We start from the raw sequence: 18,406 nt of genomic DNA, 5'->3' as shown, positions 1-18,406 counted from the left end.
TATTTCGATTTTTTCCAAATAACTTCTGAAGTAATGTTAATATTTAAATGAAAATTGGTGTTTGGGAGTTTTTTGACATGAAAAATTTGGATTTTGATGTCAATATGACTCCTACTGGTAGAGGGCGCCATCTACATGTGTTTTAACTGTTTTGAAGCGTAATAACTTTTTGTCCGTACCTGTATAAAACTACTGAGGGAAAAAATATACATTTCTGTGATTTTTTACGTAAAAATCGTCTCTTTGCAAAAATCGCTACAAGCAACCGTTCTCAAGATATTTAGAATGGAAAGAGTCAATACATACCATTATTAACGAAAAATAAACACGTTGAGTAGATTCACTGAAATAATAAATTTGGGAAATCTTTATTTTTTTAAATTAATCATATTTCTTCTGCTAAAAAAATGATGATAAAACAGTTTTTGTTGAACTTTTGGTACAAAAACATTTCAAATTTATGATCTCAGTCTAATAACTATATATTTAGTCAACATGTTTAATTTATGTCAGTGATGACAGATGTTGAATTTCGATTCCAAATATCTCGAAAACCATTACTCGTAGCGATTTTTACCAAGAGAGTATTTTTACGTAAAAAGCGTCGTAAATGTATATTTTTTTACTTAGTAAGTTTATACAGCTATGGACGAAAAGTTATTACTCTTAAAACCAGTTAAAAAATATGTAGGTGGCGCCCTCTACTAGTAGGAGTCATATTGACATCAAAATCAAATTTTTCATGTCACAAAACTTCCAGACACCAATTTTAATGCAAATATTGACGTTACTGCAGAAATTATTTGGAAAAAATCGAAATAAAAATGAAACTTCTACACCCTGTATCTCCGAAACTAAGCATTTTTGGACATACATCTATACGAACATTTTTACTTATTTTTATCTGCAGAATATGCTGCCGAAGTTTCCGGAATACAGTTCGGGCCACTCTGTATATCAAGAATTGTATGAAATAATAGTATATTGTTTTATTAGGAGTATAAGTGATACTTAGAAAATACGACGACATACAGCGGAGACACAAAAAGTAATTCTTACTCCAAATAGAACATGCTATTTTTTTCAAACGCCACAAACAAGTTTTTAAATAATTTCAAACGTTTCAAATAATATAAAAATATTTAAAAGTAAGTAATTATACAGAGTGCTACAAATTCGAGGTACGAGCATTGGTATCTCGGTAACCATAATAGATACGAACATGGTTAAAATGGGGTAAAATTGCGCTTTAGGATGTTCATCAAGATGCTTTCAAAAAAGTTTTAAAAATTTCAGGGATTGCTGAGTTTTTTGGAAAAAACGGATTTTTTTGAAAATCAATTTTATTTTTTCCTGTCGTTACTTTTTAGAAAATCAAAAAACTAATTGCACATTCTCATAGCCACTTTTATTAAAGCTATCAGATGGTATATTTTTAGATTTTCAAATTAGCTGATAATTTGTGAGATACAGAGGCCAACTTATTTTTTTAAATACGGACCTGCATTTTTTATTTTAGGTTTTGAAAGAACTCGGTCTCCTGAGTTCAAATGATATGCCACACTTGATACTTTTTTTTGGGATACCTTAACAATAACAAAATTATTTAATTATAAGTATAATCAATAAAAAACTATTTTTTTAATTATTATTTAAAATAATTTCAAATCCAGCTCTGGTTTTTTAATTTATTTAATCTGATTATATTTATTACGACAATATTGAACAGCGCTAATTAACATTGAATAAGGAAAATCAATAAAAATTGTTTTGGACATTTGAAATCAAGACATATTTCAACAATAAGAGTACAAAAACAATTAACGAGTACAAATGCATTCGGAAGTATAAGAAGATCTGTTCAAAGAGCTATAAATAAGACTGAACGAAAAACAAATGTGTGCATTATGGGGGGGTGGCAACCCTTTCGAACATATAGAGCATTAGAAACTAGTTTGTAGAAGTTGATTTATTTATAGTAATTATTTATGGTATTTTATAATAGGTGGCCCGGTGGCGTAGAGGTACAGGCTCTCGTCTACCAATCTCAAGGTGTAGGTTCGATTCCCACACCCGGCATTTCATCAGCCGACTATTTTTATTAAAATAAAAATAGTTTGGGTACCTAGGTCGACTTCAACCTTTTAAATGAGTACTTGGGATTCACGATCCTGAGGTAATAATAGGCGGTTGAAGCGTAGTGCTAGCCACATTACCTTCCTTGTATACCGAACGGCTCTAGTATAGCAAGCTGTACCTTGCTACTCCCAAGGCGTTACACGCTATATACGGGAGCTATTATTATTATTTTATAATAACTACTATTAATATTATGCATATTATTAGATCGTACACTGAAGTTTCAAATTTACAATAAAAAAAGTTAAAAATAATGGATATCTTTAAATTGCAAATTATATATTTGAATCTTTCAATTGGCGTGATTTTCCTTAGTCAATGTTAATTAGCGCTAATCAATATTATTGTGCTGAATATAATCAGATAAAATAAATCAAAAAACCAGAATTGGACTTCGAATTATTTTAAATAACAGTTAAATAGTTTTGTTACTGTTAAGGTACCCAAAATAAAAATAAAAGTATCAAGTGTGGCATATCATTGTACTCAATAGAGAAAAATTAAGTTGGTCTCTGTATCTCACAAATTATCAGCTAAATTTAAAATCTAAAAACACCATCAGATAACCCTAATAAAGTGGCTATGAGTATGTGCAATTAGTCTTTTGATTTTCTAAAAAAGAACGACAGGAAAAAATAAAATTGATTTTCAAAAAAATCCGTTTGTTTTTCAAAAAACTCACCAATCCTTGAAATTTTTAAAAAAATGTTGATGGAATCTTGGTGAACATGCCAAGGAGCAACTTTTCCACAATTTAACCATATTCGTATCTATTACGGTTTCCGAGATGCCAATGCTCGTACCTCGAATTTGTAGCACCCTGTATATCAAGAAACTATGGTTACGCTCACTGAATTTGATACTTATTTTCTCAGTTTATTAGGTCAGTCAGAACTTATATTGTTTTGGGGTGCATCCGTTGTAGGGAGCTGCTATAGAGGTTGCCAAGAATAACCGCAAACAAGAATAATTGCGGAAATAGCCGAATCGCTCCGAAATTATCAAAAGCTTTGGAAAGCGACCGCAGTAAGAATGGCGCCAATTAATATTTACATTGTTTTTATGGGCAGTTTCCAATCTAAACTTCTTTTATCTATGATATTTATGCTTCGGCTGTTAAACGCGCGAAGTTTAAATCGACGGGAAGTTTTCTAAAATGTTCCAATTTTCTGCACAATGTTCTTAATTTTTCTTTCCATAATAACCAGATATTACAAAACTGAAACAAAAAAGATGAATGAAATTGTACTCAAGTTATGCCATGGCCAAGGGGGAAATAGGGATTCATTTTTGAATTTTTGATTGAACTTATTATGCAAACCCATTATTAACTAACTTTCAAAGTATATAATATGCCTTTAAATTACTGTAAACCGGTTTTTCGGAAATTTAGACATTTACCACTATAATTTATTTTACATATTCGTAAACACCCCGTACATACACATATACTAATTATCTGTTTTTATTCTGTTAGTTAACTTATTATTATTGAAATAATGAGTTCAATTACAATACTATTAATGGTAATTAGAATAATGGGTAAAATTAAAAATTAAACGCGCAATTCATAAAACATAGAACAATCGTATTAGATATTCGAGTGTCTGTATGCTGCTGTTTTTTTTATATTCTCTATGGAGCAATCGTGAGAAAACCTTGAGATAATCAGCGAATATTTATACTTATTAGTAGAATATTCAAGTAATTTCTAAAAAGAAGCCACATTATTTCTTAACTTAAAAACATGTACTAATTATATACCAGTGACAGGAAATATAATTATCCCACCTAAGTTCAAATATGAGGAAACCGGAGGTATTTAGTTATACATTAAATCTGTATTACAATACCTATTATATTAGTTAAATAAATCGTTAAAAATATATTAATAAAAGAGAAAACATCAGTAGAAAATACTTAAATCGATTTGCAACCGATTTAACACCAAAGGAGTGTAGAAATAACATGTACTTTCTGTTAAATGTCTTTTTCTCAAATATTTATCTAACCTAAAGTATTTTTGCTATAATTCTAATATTAGCGAATAATTATCATTTACTCACATGTGACAGAATTTGAATCGTCAATCTCATCAATGCGAATTATCAAAAAAAATTAAAAAGGTATTTTAAATCTGTTTGTATTGCTTCAAGTTCGTTTTTAAAATATCAGTGAGCAGCTATGTTTTTCAATAGTACAGATGTAGATTTTACGAATGCCTAACAGTTCTTTCATTGAACATCTCTGTGTATAACCCCAAACAAATTTCATATTCTTACCAATCCAATAAATAGAAACCAACTTAAAGCAGAACTCAAGAACCTGGAAGACTTCATTCGTAAAGTGGAATGAAAATCATCCAACGGTCTAAGACACTCGAAGAAATTTCTCAGGACTTACGACCAAGAAAAATCAAACATTTTCTTTGATTTAAGTAAGAACAATCTTCGGATTGTTACGGGATTTTTAACAGAACACTGTCTCCTCAATAAACACATCAGTAAATTGAGGCTAAGAAACAATGGCGAATGCAAATTCTGTGGGGAAAATGGGTCACACAAGAACAAATCGCCACTGAGCGCATCGAGACGACAACCATTCGTGCCATAAACTTTGGCACGACTGATATCGAAGGTGGAAAACTAAACTCTGTAATACCGTCTCAGATACTGGCTTTTATTAAAGCTCTGAGACTGTATGATGAGTTATCATTCAAGAAAGGGGACACAATAGATCTATATGGTCGCGGTGATCAATTTCTCCTCTACCATACAATCTACATAAAGTTTTGGTCAGTTGTATCACTCAATAATTAACCGTTTTCATGTATAAAAATCTAAATACTAAATACTCTCTAATCTAAATACTAAAACTACTGAACATACATATTAGCACTAGAGCAATCCACTCACCTGTGAAAAAGTTGGTGCAAACAAGCACGAGGTTGTCTGCTGACGATCCTAGCATTGGACCGTTTGATATGACTATTCCAAGTATTCCATACCTTAAAGAGACATTAGAATTAGAAAAGATGAGGCATGAGACTAATAGCAAAACAATGTGGCAATGCAGCAAAACTAGTTTCAAATCTGGACAGATTCTAAGAAGCGTCTTAAAAAGACAAGATCGAAAACATCAAAATCCGAAAAAGATTGCATTTATCAGGTACCTTGTGAATACGGTGAATCGATAGAGTGTAATCGGCGAGATACAAAACGTCCTCTACATGTACAATTCGACGATTTTCGATCGAGATTTGAAGAGAGTTTTAATATTTTATTATTTGGCTATTCACCTGATCTTTTCGGATGTTTCTTTTACATACTGAATAGTCATGAGAGACTGAGAGAGAGAGCATCTTCCTCAGGCTGATGAACCAGGGTCTCCTCAGAGTATCCTTCTACGTTTTTAGTCTGAAATAAAATCCGTATTATTACTGACAATCATAGTATTCCAAATTTATCTAATTCTTTAGACATGCGCGTTTAGATGTGCGCAAATTTATGGACACACACTGTTCATTCACGCCGGTTTAAGGCCGGATCAGGGCCAGTCAACTGAGATATACGACCTTGAACGATCTGTTTTTGGGGTAGTAATTTCCTGGGGCGCTAGATGCCGTATTTTTATTTTAATTTTTCTAGTTGCCTAACAATTGCGTACAAAATTGTTTTTATAGTTGCCTAAATAGGCCTATTATTTATTTTCTGTCATTGTTCTGTATGTCAAATCAGTTTTCCGTTTCCGGCTTCCTCCTTCCTCTTCAGTTGTGTTTTGCAATTGAACGGAGATGTGCGTTTCGCTGTTTTCTGGTTGTTTCGCTGTGTTTTTTGCAATCTTCATTTTAAAATCGTGATTTTGTATTTTTGAATTTTTTTGAACTTTGTTTTGTGTTTGATTTTTAAGATCTTTATTAAAGGTAAGGTCTGAGTTAAAGGTCTTTGATTTATCTAACAATTTTATTTAATAATCCGAGAAAGTGAGGTGAGGTAACCTAACCAAGTCCAAATATTCGTGAATTTTATTTTTTAACAATGTAATATTTACAACGCCATATATTTTTACAAAAAAATATTGATCAACTCCATATTTTTGTACATAAATTCCACAATGTGATATTACACAATTGTTCAAGTCCATAATGTAAAAAATACACGTAAATAAAACATTGTTTCTAATGGACGTCACTTTCTCTTGTATTCCAACGATATTTGTTATGTGTTCTTAAATCTGGTACTATAATAAATATTATACTTTTAAATCTGTTGTTTTATTTGTCTGTAAAATGTTTCATGGTATAATTTTCTGTAAATTAAAATAAATTATTTATTGTAGGTTTTTATGCACATAAAATGATATAAGCAAACCATTTAACACTTTACAATAGTTTAACCTGGTTTAACCTTTATATATAAATCCTTGTTTTTTACCATTTGACTTGTTTGCCAACTTAGGACCAATCAGATGACTACACATTATTTTGTAGAAATCTGATTGGCTCTAACTGGCGAACAAGTCAATACGTCTTGCTTAAAAATAAATTGCATCTATTTAAATTTGCCGCCACATTTGTTACTTTCCTGGGTGGCTAGATGGCGCCACTTCAATATACAGATTACAGATTTCTTTACAAATTTGAAACCGTTTTGAAACTAAAAAATGCATGGGAGTTAGCGTTCTTCTTTAGTGTGTTCTGTGGGCCGGATGAAATCTCGTGAGAAAGAGCCGACACTTGCCGAGTCGGTAGGTCATTGATCATGATATGACTGAGGACCGCGTAAACCAAATTTCGGATAAACAAAGTAGGCCCCGTCCAGGTTAGCCCTAGCCCAGCAAAACAGAGACGTTAACTTAAAGTTTACTTATTTACTTTTGTACTTAGGCGTAAAAGTGCTTTACTTTTATGCATAAGCGTTAAAATTACTTTTTTATATTGTCAATCACGTCGCAAACAATAATACATTTGTCATCATCATCATCAACAACCAGCCACTAAAGTCCATTGCTGGACGTAGGCCTCCCTTGTTTGCTTCAATAACTCCCTATCTTGAGCTATTTGCATCTAGTTACTGGGGATACGCCTTAAGTCGTCATGCCATCTGGTTGGAGGTTGGCATCTGCTCCTGAATGCATCATGTCTTGGTCTGCATTCTATTGTGCCCTGTACAATTCCATTAAAGTAGTTATTTACTCTATGGCAACCATGACTTTTGTTCTGTCTCCCCCGTACTTCGATATTCGGTACTTTGCTTTGAATAAGAAGACTAAGGAAGGAGCATATCAAAAATCTTAGGTACACCGCGATGGGCCTCAAATATGGCTGACTTAAATTCCGTTTATCAGTATCGTTCTAATTTTATTTAAAAAATGTAAAACTATGATGTAGGGTAGACGTGGGGTAGACTCAATAATTTGTTGTTTTATTTTACGTTGTGAATAAATGTTGGTAGTTATTAAAATTGTTATAAAAATATATAATTCTAATAAAAATAGATAAGTTATAATAAGTATTTATTAACACAAACAACCGATACGCTACTGAAGCAGGTAAGTCAAATTACCGTATCTAAATTCTTTGACATCTAATCTTTGACAAGTAATAAATAAAAGCTAAAATGCAAGAAAAATATATAATTTAGTTAATTTAAGTGAATTTCATAAATGATCGGTTTACTACACGTATGTATATTATATAGTCACTTACTAGCGAAAAGTTGTTCCATTATTTCACTCAATTTTTGCCGAGATCTACTGCACGCTACACAACCAACTATTTTAGAGTCTTTTTCGATAAATCGCGATAATGTTACTGTTAATTTAAGTTCTGCCACAATTTCCATCTAGATTTACTACCTTTATACAACTATCAGTAGTAGAATAAATAATAAATAACATCAAATAAGTTCCGTAAAGACTGCTTTTCCCAAGCGCATGAAATCTAGCGTCAGATTAAGTGGTTATGTAATACATAAATACTTCGCATTTTTCTCTCTCCCAGTTACTAGAATTAAATCAATTACTAGATTCTCTCCTAGACATGTAAACACCGATCCACGACTTCACCGATAGTATATCATAATATGATCGACAAAATCTGCGCCAAAGTGGACTTTGAAATTGCAATAGATTACAATTTTTGTCGGGCCGATCTCTGTATGTTATCTATCAATAATTGACATAAAAATTTTGAAAAATGAATATTTTAGAAAAAAGTAAAAGGTTTCACGACACAAATGTATTTTCAAAAATTAATTCTTGCTGAATAACTTTTGCATATGATTGATGAACTTGTAAGGTAACTTTTTTTCGGTTAGTTATTAGTTTTAGTAAACGTTTAATAAATATCTTATAGAGGTCGACAGAACTTATTAGTCAATATAAAAGCCACTCTGACATCATTTTTTTATTGTATTATATTTTAGTTAAACTTCATCTATTGTATGAAAAGAATCCCAAAAGAAAACAATTTCTTTAGGCTTTTTTTATAATTCAATTAATAAGGACCAAACTATGTTCTAGTTTTGGTTAGTACCTTATTTGAGTCCAAAAATATAGGTACTAGACATTCTCGACTTTTTGGAAAAACTGATTTCTACCTGCAAAAATTCTTTAAATTTTTCAATGGTTAGTGTCTGCGCCAAAGTAATCGACATGTCTAGCTATTTTCTTTGCTTCCTATTATGCGCCACCTATTACTTCCTCGAGAGATTTATGACATTTTAATGGCTTTTTTCATTTATTTATTGCTTTACAAAGTGCCGTATTTCACTGAACTAATCCGTTAATCTAACAAGATAGTAAATAATACATTTTCACAATAACAATCCGAGCAACGATAATATTTTAATGCTTTATTGACTCAAACGAATAGAGAAGGTGTAGGTAGGTACAATTTGCGTCAAAATGATGCATTAAATGTTCAAACACAATTATCAGATATCGAAACAAATTGGTGTTGTATGACGACACACTGACGCGCTGATTTTTGCGTTGTTTGTTTCTTGATTAAAAAGCATTTTTGTTTGTTCCTCGCCCAGTCATAAAATGGATTTACACTGCGCTCTCTTTTGGGTTCTTATTGGGATTATTAATTAAATATAATTTATAATCATTTTACGATTGTACTTAGAAGTTAAAATTAGATGAAAAGAAGCGAAACTTATATTGATTTACAATGACTTATCATAGAAATCCTAGATAAATATACAGATGAATGAAAACCAGAAAGATAATTGCAGTATGATTTATATAGATTTAAAAATCAGGAAAAAATTCTTCTAATTCTTGGAACAGAGTCTTAACTATCAAACATTGTGAATTTGAACTTATCTATTAATACATCATTAATGTTTTATTATTTTTAAAATAATTGTTCTCTTCCATCTTCACTAAAAGTGCGACTTCGTCCGCTTTACACGTGTATACGTTATTATGTATTAATCGGAAATTTAAAAACAACAAAAAATAGGAGATTTAAAAACCGATTTTTATTTTGTCACCCCTGTACAGTACCGGCCAAAAGTGGAGAAACTTTTAATATTTTTACTATGTCAAAATACAGTTTACTCGCAGAATATGATATATCAAGAAAATATTTCGCATTTAAAATGCTTTGTATAGTCATATAAAAATCGCTTATTTTGTGAATAAATTTGCAGGCAAAAAATTATTTACAAATTCCAGCAGACATAGGTGGAGAAACCTTATCTTCTTCTTAACATTCTGTGAGATATTCTCTTGTTAAAGCATCTAGATCGTGGTATTGGTGTGGTATTGGGTTCAGAGAGCGTTAAAAATATGCCGCGCGGGTTAAATCTGTCAGATCAAATAAAAGAAAATCATAATTGAGAAGTATCATTCGGGAATTAAACAAATTGATATTGCTAGACACTTAAATTTACATAAAAGTGTTGTGTGCAAACAGATTAATTTGTATAGAAGTCGTGAGACAACTGCCAGTATACCCAAGCTCGGAAGACCCAAAAAACAACTTTGGCGACAGATAAAATAATAAGAGAAGATATTTACTTAGAAATCCATTTTGCACTGCGGAGGACATAAGGAATCCCTTTATTTCAATATCTGTTAGGTCCATTAGATGGCGTCTGAAAAAGGCACAACTAAATGCCACAAGACCTGCCCGAAAGCCGTTTATTTCTAAGAAAAATAGGCAGGCCCGACTACAATTTGCATTGGAACATGCAAATTGGACCTACAAGCAGTGGAAAAATGTACTCTGGTCGGACGAAAGCAAGTACAATCTATTTGGTTCGGATGGTACTAAGTGGGTGAAACGTCTTGCTAATGAGTGGTTCAATCCCAAGTACCTACACCATACCCACCATAAAACACGGAGATGGGAACGCTCTAGTTTGGGGTTGTTTTTCTGTGCATGGGTTCGGGCCCCTTGTTCAAATAGATGGAATTATGGATCGTTATATGTATTTAAATATTTTACAAGAAACAATGGTACCTTATGCTGAGTCCTCTCTCCCTTTATCCTGGAAATTTAGGCACGATAATGATCCGAAACACACTGCCAAACTTATTAAGGAATTTTTAACCGAGGAACAAGTTGAAGTGATCAATTGGCCAGCTCAAAGTCCCGATTACAAATGTATAAAAAATACCAGTTTCTCATGCGGCCTGCTCCCCTCCCCCCCTAGAATCTACTAAATTAGGTTAAATATTAGACTTTTAAAAATGGCGCAGAACAAGTAATACACTAGTACCGTATGATCGAGAAAAAACGGCGTCAGCGATGGCTATGGAATGAAGATCGCTGTCATTTTATATGTAAATTTATATGGGAAATGTCATTGATGTTCATTTCCCAGCCAACTGGACGCCGTTTTTTTTCGATCATACGGTATAAGCAAAAAGCGTAATTGTGCACATATATACACGGTTAAGGAAACACGCTCTTTATAAATCAGTGCAAATCGATTTCCTTCAACAGATGATATTAGTTTTTCATTTTTTTTTCTACTTTTTCAATCTCATCATCTATCTACTGATAAGTTAAATGAAATATTTCGAGAGTAGATCTACCAGCAACTAACATACATTTAATTGGCTAGCAGAAAGGTCAAAAAAATTCAAAACAGACGACTGACTACTGATAACACATAAAATAGCACAGGATATACTATTATTACTTCTACATATCCTTAACGCTAATACATAATGTTTAAAGTTATTTATGGTATCAAGGGAATTATAAGGGTGTTAATTACCGAGGGCAAAGTTTCTATGACCCCAAAGGCAATAATTTCCCGAGGTTACTAACAGTTTATACTTTTCGTGGTACATAGATAATTTATTTCTTATTGAGGTTAGTATATTTTGTGCCATTTTAAAACGACAGGATTGTTGCATTTATTTAATTTTCCGGTATATTAATATTAACGCAGCTGGTAGGAACTTTGTTTGTTGCCAGGTTACTATTGTGTTAAATGACCTGTTTATATTGACGGTTGTCGTCAATTGAGTTCATTTTTTTTGTCAAAACACGTTTTTTGTACAAATTCAGCAATACGTTTGAGTACGTTTCCATTAAAATGGAGGCAATATTAAAAACATCTGAAAAAGCACGACAAGCGTTGCTTCCACCTAAAATGATTCCATTTACCAAAAAAAAATATATAAAAAATACCTTCAGTGTTTGGGATAGAAAAATATTGTACCAGGGGATGTCGATGCAACTCTATGATGAAACTGTTCACTTGTAAATTTATTATATGTGACATTAATCATGTAAATAATTAACATTATTACTGTAATGTTTTTAGTTCGTTACATGTCTTTTTTATATATGATATATATGATGTCTGGCGTATCGTCATCGGATTCCGTATCGTTGAGGCCTGATAATTTATTTGGCGCGCTTGGCGTAGTTTTTACGTTCCCTAGTCGCCAACCCTATTATCGTTTGACACAACCCTGTTATCGCTCTGAGGAGGCGCTGTCAACATCGCTTCTGTCAACTCTCTCCGTGCTTAACCTCACTTTGTTTTGCCGCTCTGTTGTATCCCGGCTTTTAGAAATGGTGATTATTTAAATCTTGCTGTATAGTTTGAATCAGCTGCTATTTCAAACCAACAGGTAAAGATGAGATATTATCCTTTTAGACTCGATATTATTACTGCATATTTTTAGGGTAGAGTTTTGGATGTCCCAACTTAACTTGTATTTGTGTTTTGCTGGCGCGTTGGCGTCCCTTTTCTTTTGTCCTCCAGAATGTTACGTGGAGGAGGGGACGGTTTCTTTGTTTATTGTTGAGCCCTCGGAAGTAATTCGAGGTAGGTTTATTTTGTTTATTAGACCTTGTTTGCTTTTAAACAGGGGTTTCATATTTTTAGGGTCCAAGGTACGGACTATTTACAAGGTACGGGCATTATCCAAGGTCCTAGTAGTATCCAAAGTACGGGTAGTGTTCCCCTATACCGTTGTCTTATGGACGGACTGTGTCCAAGTTTATGGTCCAAGTTACGGACATTATCCAAGGTCTTAGTAGTGTTCCAAGGTACGGGTAGTGTCCCCATATTGCCACAGTATGGATACAGCGTAAGCCCCATGCTGCTTCGCTCCCATTTCTAAGCCTAGTCAGTAGCTACGGCTGTATTGATTCATGGTGTCCTCATTCTGGCCCCTTTTGTTGTTTTGGCCAACAGGATCGCCGACAGACAGTACAGAGATGCGAGACCACCTCACGCTGTTACTGTTTGAAGCAGGATTACATAAAAAACAGCTAAGTGTAGATTTAAGTTCTAGTTTTACATTTAACATCTAAAACATTTTCAGTCTTAAACAATAACGTACATCTTAAGTAATATCGTACAGACTATGTTTAGTGGTTAGATTGTTAAGAACATTCATGTCGATTTAATATTTAAAATATGATTTAGATCTTAGGTTTCATTACATTACGCCTTGTAATAGTATTTAACCACTATAATAATTATTAAAATTGTACAATGCTATTTATCATCAGAATTCATCATGAATAAATATAGCCATTAGTTTTAAGTAATAAACCACTGTGTTTTCTTTCTCTGTACATGCCTGGCGCCCAATATCTATTTCTTTTGTTTATTGTTATTAATTAGTTTTCTTTCCAGTGAAATACCTTATCCACGACTGCTCTCCGATGAAAAGCTGCCGTTCGCAGTGGTAGTTGTTTAAAAAACGCTACATTACTCAAAATCTCTCTTGTACAATATGTCCGGCAACACTCATAAATCTGGAAACGCTGTCGAAAAAGATTGCCACTAAGCATGTTCGTGCATCAGACAGTTGTGTCTGTGTCATAATATGTAAGATAACACTTGCTCGTCGAATAGACGCGTTTTCAGAATGAATAACCTGATGAATGGTTGCCTGACTTATGCCGACCCCTGTATTTCATGGCTGTTACCTATAAAAGGTAGAGGAAATTATGGCATCCAAAATTCCCGTTAATAATGTCCCGAGAGTTGTGACTCTATTTATGGTTAACGCAACCAAGACAATATAACCTTATATTAATTCCAATATGAAGTAAATTAAAATTACTTAAACATTTCGAATTACAGTTTTTGAGGCCTCTACGAGAAAGTATAAAACTTTCTATTCCAACGACTTTAAACACGAAATCAAATTTTGGGCAAGAATGAATTGTTTGAAAAATGAGTCAGCACAAAAAAAGTCGGCACCAGATTGACAGCTGTATGTATAAGACTGGTGTATAAGACTGAAGGAGATAAAGCCTGTTTAATAGTTCAATAATTGGCGGATAAAAGTCCGATTACCGATTCTTTTTTTTACTCAGCGGTTATAACTCGATTGACTGGAGCGTTAAGTTGAAATGTTGCGTATGAAACAAATATATTCTAATAAAAATTGCTGGCTGTAAAGAACATTGCGGCAGGTAAAATTGCAGAACTATCAAAACGGCCGTTTAAGAATTAATAAACAAAGAGCTCTTTTATCCAGGCTCAGAACTCCAATGTACGGACATCGAGTTGGCGAGTCAACTCGAGGGAGGTGGGTCATGGTCAGGTCCTCATAATAGGAATTAACCTCAAATCCAAGGAGGCAATAAAGAAAGAGGGATATATCCTCTAATATAGATTCGGGACAACACCGGTAGGTTAAAGGTAGGTCTAAGGAGAGACCAAGTTAAAGAAGTGGAGAGAAAATGGAGGGTCAAACCCCAACCGTGAAAAGGTGTATGCCCTCGGAGGAAGAACATCTGTTGTCAGAGGAGGATGGGAATTACCCTGTCTCCCTACAACAGGAAAATCCTCATGTATGATATGTAATAGACTGTATGATGAGTTTTAACTCAAGGAAGGAGGACACAATATATCTTTAAGGTCGCAGTGATTATCCCCTCTCCCACTCATTCTACATTATATCTTATACTTAGCTTTTTCTTGTTCTTCCTTCTTCAGCGAATCGCCTGTTTAGTTTCGTCGTCTCTACCGGTCAGACTAACAAGTTGTCGGTCCATCGTTTTCATGGACGTCCTAAGCTTCTGCGACCTAGCGGTGATTTGTCGCGTGCAACTCTCTATACTATACTTCTGTTGTCCATTCTGCTGATATGCTCATTCCATTGTTCCTTTCTGCTGAGTACCCACTCATTTACATTTTCCACCTTGCATGCTCTTCTTATGCTTTCATTTCTCTCCCTGTCCAGAAGCGTCTTTCCAGCTATTCTCCGTAGTACTCTCATTTCGGTTGTCTCTAATAGTTGTTTAGTTTTCGCTGTATATATTAGGTCTAGTTTCTGCAGTGTATATCATTATTGGTCGTACCTTTGCCTTGTAAATTTTCGCTTTAGTTTCCACCTCAATATTTTTATTTCGCCATATTGTGTCATTCAGGCATCCTGCTATTCTGGTTGCCTTCGTTGTCCGTTCTCGCACCTCCGCCTCTACATCACCATATCCTGAGATTTCTATGCCTAGATACTTGAACTTTATTTCTTACTGGATAACATTACCCTCGACTTCCAGTTTATATCTTAGTGGTACTTTTGATGTCGTTATGCAATTGATTTTCTGGGTTGATATTATCATATTAAGTTATTTGGCAGAGCAGTTAAATCGATGTAATAAACGCTGTAGATTGTCCTCATTTTCGGCTACCAATACGGCGCGGCGTCGTCGGCATAGCACAGACTAGTAATTTCCTGGTCGCCCATACTGTATCACTTCAGTAAACGTACATTTCCTATTATTTCGTCCATAATGATGTTGAGAAAAAGAGGGCTCAGGGAATCACCTTGTCGGATACCACGGCTTACATTTATTGGTTCGGTCAGGACCCCGTTAATTTTGGCTTGAATTTGGCTCGCTTCATATATGTTTTCTATGGTTTTAACGAGGTTGTGTGGGATTTGCCTATTATAAGAAGGTGTATAACGTCTCTCAGCCGCACATGGTCGAACGCTTTTTCTAAACCAATAAAACACATATACGCTGGTTTGTTATATTCGATTTATTTTTCTGTTATCTGTCTGATGACATAAACTTTGTCTGCCAAGAATGTTAAATCGTTAATTTTGTTTGTTATCACTTTTGTTGTAAGTTTTAGTGCGGTACTTAGAAGATTTAACTAAACTATACTTAGCTGACAATGTTTATTCTATGTTTTTAAATTTTAATCATTAACGTTTTACTATAACTGTAATTTTCGTACAAAACTATACGCTTTCGACATTGTCGTAAACTATTTTGACGTCGTCAAAATAGTTGTTGCATCAACAATTCAATTGTCGACGTTACAATCTCGATGTCGCCCGAAGATTTTGATATGTTTTGATGAAAAAATCTTCTGACGTGTACATGATATACACTATATTACAGCAACGTTTAGTAGATACTATGTTTTATCGGCAGCAAAGTTCTTCCCTAACAGTCTACATATTTTTTCGGAATTTAATGTTTCATGTTGTAGCAAAAGTAACATCAGTACGTACAGACAAAAAAAAATCGGAAACCAACAAGAGATAACATTAATTTATTGCTGTCCAATTACGCGGTCCATTTTCTTTGTTTTTATTTATTCATTAGCGCGTTTGAAAAAGCCACCGGGCTGCTGGGTTTAATTAATGCTCGAACATTCGTATCGGTTTCAAGAGTTGGTCGATTTTTTTCCAGCTAATGAATTGGAAAATAACGATCGAACAAGCGGAATGTGGACGGTAGCCGATTGTCCGACAGAGGAAAAACGAAAAAACGAGGGCTATCTGTTGAAGGGAATCGATTTGCACTGGTTTAGGAAGTGCGTGTTTCCTTAACCGTGTATATGTGTGTGCATACGCTTTTTTCTTGTACTCGTGTACTTGCCTACCGCTTCAGACCAGTATACAATAAAACGTTCGTTAATTTAGCGAGTGTTAGGTCTAGCGACTTGCAGGTGGTCACAATATATAGGGTGAGTGATAAATAAGTGCAATTTCAAGGCTCGATAAAAGAAACAACATATATTATCTTTACAGTTTTTCGGATAAGTCCAAAATAACCGAGTTATTCAAGTTTGAAAATTACAAAAAAAAATATTTTTAAAAAAATTTGAGTAACCGGATTTTTTTTTTGTATATGCGTCCCTGTTTGTGCCGTAACCATGGTAATATCAGAGATCAAGAAATTATAACATGGACAAATTGCAATGGAACAGCAGTTCTAAAAAGTTTAATAGAGCAGAATAATCGCTAGTCAAGTAATAAAGGCTTGTTTATCTCTTTTTTAAAAAGTGTTGCAAATTGCAAATATATACCTGAAAAAAATTATATATAGTATAATAATAGCTCCCGTATATAATTGTGTTTAACGCCTTGGGAGGAGCAAGGTACAGCTTGCCATGCTAGAGCTGTTCGGCATACAAGGAAGGTAATGTGGCTAGCACTACGCTTCAACCTCAACCCTGTGCCTGTGATTCTCGATATTTGCTTCATTGTCGACTTATTGTCGACGTGGCGAGGTCGATAATTAATGTCGATACATCGACGTCCAACTTTGATCAAAATATAATTTAGAATTCTATTAATACACCTGCCCTGCACAAATCCCACAACCCTGAGCGAGTGTATAGATCTAGGCTGCAAATTGATCTCCAACTTATTAACTTATATGTATTACAAATCGGTTGTAGCAAAAACTTGACACATTCTTTTGCAACAGTCTCTTCATCAATCGAAGTAGTCGTGTAAATTTTTTAAGAAAATTTTGATCTACATCTTCTAGTTTGTAAAATAAAACTCTAAATGAATTCTTACATTATCTGCTCATTTTAAAAGTTAAAATGGTTTAAATAGATTGCATGTCAATTCTTACTACGCAAAATTCTATTTTATGTGAAATAGCAACAAAAACAACGATACCAATCGGTGCATGTAAACTTAACCACCGCATGACGTTACAAGCGCATTCCCCAGTGGCGCCGCGATCGCAAGCGTGTCGGCAAAGGACGCACAATTTCTATCTAATGAATAGTAAGGGAAAACTATTATCGATAATTTTATATCAAATGTAAATATACTAGAACTAATTTAATTATTTTAGAAAATATATGCAATGCGAATATTTTTAAAATAATTACAAAAAACTTCTTAAATAACAAAATGTAAATGTAGAAAAAAAGATAAATAAATTGGCTTTCCTTCGAATTAAAATTACAGGATGCTGAAGCTAAATCTGAATATTTTGGAAATTTAAGATATTTGTATTATAGAATGCTTACCACTTCAGGGGTATACATAAAGTATTAAACGAAGAAATGATTAAAGAACTATTATTAACCATGTTAACTTGATATTATCATGCCAAAACTGTTTATTAAAGGACCTCAGAGAGTGGTTTCGATTTTCGCTTTCATCATTGAAGTATCTTTAGAACTGCATTATCTAAGGGTGTATTCCGTTGCTTACCTTGGTTATGGTTTTATGTTCCTATTCTATCGGTTTCCTGAAAGTTTTCTTATTACGGAACACGGATCCTGAAAAATTCGGTTATAACTATCACCAAATAAACCAGCGCAAGAAGGCTGGTTTTTCTGGTTTTGTTTGTCAATCAATGTCATTTATGTGACAGAAATCAAGCAAATATTGGAAGTTCGAGTAAAATTCTCATTTAATTTCTAAAATTTGTGATAATATTTTGTATTTACATCCAAAAGCAATGGAGGTAGGCAGTAAAGGTAAATAAATTTCATTAACTAAATAGAATGACATTTTAGGACCATTTAAACTTATCATATAGCCATTGTTTCTTAAAGTC

This window comes from Sitophilus oryzae, unplaced genomic scaffold, assembly GCF_002938485.1.
Source record: "Sitophilus oryzae breed Bouriz unplaced genomic scaffold, Soryzae_2.0 scaffold_1067_pilon_pilon, whole genome shotgun sequence".
Classification (NCBI taxonomy): Eukaryota; Metazoa; Arthropoda; class Insecta; order Coleoptera; family Curculionidae; genus Sitophilus; species Sitophilus oryzae.
Note: the sequence above shows the minus strand (reverse complement) of the source record.